General features: G+C 34.1%; 1 pseudogene; it reads left to right on the plus strand.

Annotated features, from left to right (window-relative positions):
- Positions 1–495: 495 nt before the first annotated feature.
- On the plus strand, positions 496–2,042 carry LOC128170172 (uncharacterized; annotated as a pseudogene).
- The last annotated feature ends 1,478 nt before the right edge of the window (positions 2,043–3,520 follow it).

Below are 3,520 nucleotides of genomic sequence, written 5' to 3' on the forward strand. Positions count from 1 at the left end.
TAGAAAAATTAAGTTAATTTCGTATAACCTGTTTTGCATGTCACAATTGCAGTGTGTGCAGTCATGCATCTAAGACAGGGACTAATCCTCGGCCACATGACTGTAAACAGAACTGGAATGTTAAATATGTTTACAGGTGGAGGAACAGAATTAAATCACATAAGATTTTCTGATAACCCCTTGATCAACATCCACATGTTTGTCTGTCCATCTGAAAATTCTATTATATATTATTTTTACTTCTTCTCCAGAGCAACTTGTTGAATTTCTGCCAAACTTTGCATACAAAAATCAATATGTAGAGAGCTTTCAAATTTGTTAATATGAAATTAGGATGAGGCCTTCTTCAAGTGGAAGATAATTATCAGTATTGAATAAAGAATCAGGGCGATATTGGGGTCAAAGATGTAGGTCAAATCAAGATGCATTGTAATATGTATACCGGTATATCAAGTTATTTCGAAATAAATTTAACCTTGTGTTTTAATAGGAAGTGCGAAAGCTATGGAACCAGATATGGTAGTGGAAATGGTTAAGGAAAAGAAGCAAGCTGGAATACGTACAGCAGCCATTGTCGGAGATGACGATGCCACAACCATATCTAAACTACACCAGACTGTTGACCCAAATATTAAGAAGAGGTCTGACAAAAACCATTTGAAAAAGAATCTGTCAAACAGCCTCTATGTCCTGAAACAAACCTACCCATCTTTATCAGTTAGGGTAATCAGGTGAGGTTTCAGTACTGTGAGTTTTTCTAGACAATAATTACATTCATACATGTAAGAGTAACTAGTCCTCATATTATATACAATTTTCTTTCCCAAAGAACTATATGCAATAAGGTCTTATTTCTGCCCCCTTATTTTATAAATTTGAAAAAACATCATATCATAAAGAAATGTTGATAAAACACAAAACTAAATATGCTAGTTACATGTACTTAAAAAATAAACAGCATTTTAAAAAGTTCACTGGGAAGTGAACTTGGTTGGTCAGGGCTTCTCAGATTTGTTCATGTACCAACGAAGTTCATATCAGGGTGAACTTTTTAACGTTGCTGATTATTACTTATATTTACCTTTGAGAATGGCCAACCATTCAGGATCATTAATATAATGTTTTTTTATGTTTACAATTGTTATGCATTAAGCGTGTGAGATTATCATTGGGATATGAACTTGGTTGGTCATGTAAACAAATCATGTGAAGCCAAAAGGGCTCAACAAATAATATGCCCATGTAACAATGAATTTTGTAATGTCAAAAACATGGCCTCATTGTACATTTAAACTAATATTTGCAAATTTACATTCAAAAATGTTGGGCATATATGGTTGCTCAGAACAAACACAATCCTGCTGGAATTGAAGTTGGTTTGGATGCAATGTGGAAACATCCGTTCGGAGATTATTTTTCTTGTTCGGACTGGTGTACACATAAACAAGATCCCCATAAGCAGTACAAACATCTTCCATTTGGCCAATGCCAAAAATCTACAGGAAGCTCTCGCTGATATCTTCAAGAAGTACAAAAGCCATTCGAAGAAGATAGCTGAACTAAGTTCAACACAGGCCAATGAAAGCATTAAAACTCTATAGCATCTAAAGCTCCTAAAAGGTTGCATTTTAGTGAATCTGCCAGTCTCAACTAAAGAGTTTCAGCCGCTGTAGCCCAGAAAAATATTGGTCACACTTTCCAAGGTAAATAAATATATAAATAGATGGAAACACTTATGTTTCCAAGATAGATAGATAGATAGATAGATAGATAGATAGATAGATAGATAGATAGATAGATAGATAGATAGATAGATAGATAGATAGATAGATAGATAGATATAGACTGATTGATTGGTTTATTTATTGTCATTATACACAAAAAATCACACCAACCCAATTTGTTGTCATAACCTTTATAACTCATGTAATTTTTGTACCATAACCTATTTTTAAATACTGGTTCCAGGTAAATGCCAGAATAGGTTTATCCCCAGGTTCCTACACCCAACGGTTGGCAATCTTGAGAGATCTTCTACATAGGAAGAGAAAAGCATTGAACACAACAAGAGCTGCCAAGAGGAGAAGACTAGAACTAAAAGCTAAAAGGCATTTTGATTATTTTTTGCCTAAGTGGTTTTCTGAATAGTTTATCTGTACACGTATAATCATTTAATACAGATCATATATGGAATGAAACTTATAAAATGTACTCTCTATAAAAAGGTTGCAGAAGAGCTCTTGTCAGGAAACTAGAGAGGGAAAGACATATTCCCCAGAGGTTGATGTGTGTGGAGAGGAAGCAGATCTTGCATTTATTCCTCCTCCCTGTCCCTCCCCAATCAGAGTGCCAGTAAATATTTCATCAGAACATGTTCCAGTTTACTTTGATTTGGAAACAACTGGATTAGGTATGTTTTATAATAACAAGTACATCTATGTCCATGAATATAAATGTGTATCTTAACGAGTCCACTCCTGAATATGGCACAGTTGTGACAATTTAAATGCTATATAAGACCTTTAATCTTTTACAGCAAGGACTTCCCATAATACCCAAATAGCTGCTGCAGCTGGAGAGTTACATTTCAGTTGTTATGTTTTTCCAAGAATTGTCATTAGCTCTCAGTCTGCGAGTGTCACTGGCATCTCTGTTAGAAATGGAATCATGTACCATCATGGCAAAAGAGTCGATTCAATGTCTATATCAACTGCAGTTGATATGCTTTTAGATTTCTGCCAAACCTTTCAGAAGAAAATAATTCTAGTTGGACACAATGTGGAGTCTTTTGATTCTCCCATTCTTATGTATGCATTAGATAGATGTTAAAAGTTGGAATCTTTTACCAATATTGTTGATGGGTTTTTAGACACCTTGAAGTTTTTCAGAATTAAGAGACCAGGTCTTTCAACAGACAAGAATATTTATGCAAAATCCTTGCAGGTGTAGATTATGATGCCCATGATGCTATAATGTCCTTTCTCTCCAGTCTTTGATTAACTTTCTGAATATTGGTTTAGAAAATGTAAACGCCAGGACAGCATCGTTAACTTCTGTAAGTGCTTTAGACTTTTACAGATATTCAAATGTTGTGCAATCCAACTTGCCATCTTTACAGCCTTTAATTGGTCAGAAAATAATTAGATGTCCAATTGCAAAAAAATTGCAGGTAGTGGATTACAGTTGAAACATCTTGAACTTGCTTACTCTAGAGACCCTGTTGAGGGAATTTATTCTTTGTTTAGTGAACATTGTGGAAAGTCTGTCCGAGTATCCAAGTCAAGAAAGGTCACAGGCAAAATTGTTGAATATTTTGCATCCTTGAGGGAAAGTTAAACATGTAATGCATAAAAAATCTAGCTTTGTACATTATTTTTTTTTTTTTTTGGTCAAAGATGATTTCTTATGTTACAGTATGGTGTGATCAAGTTTTTTGTTACAAAAATATTGAAACAAGACTAATGAAATCTACATTTGTATTTGATAAAAAGCTTCAATTTTAGATTGATTTCTCTCACAT

The sequence above is a fragment of the Crassostrea angulata genome, unplaced genomic scaffold, assembly GCF_025612915.1.
Source record: "Crassostrea angulata isolate pt1a10 unplaced genomic scaffold, ASM2561291v2 HiC_scaffold_373, whole genome shotgun sequence".
Taxonomy (NCBI): Eukaryota; Metazoa; Mollusca; class Bivalvia; order Ostreida; family Ostreidae; genus Magallana; species Magallana angulata.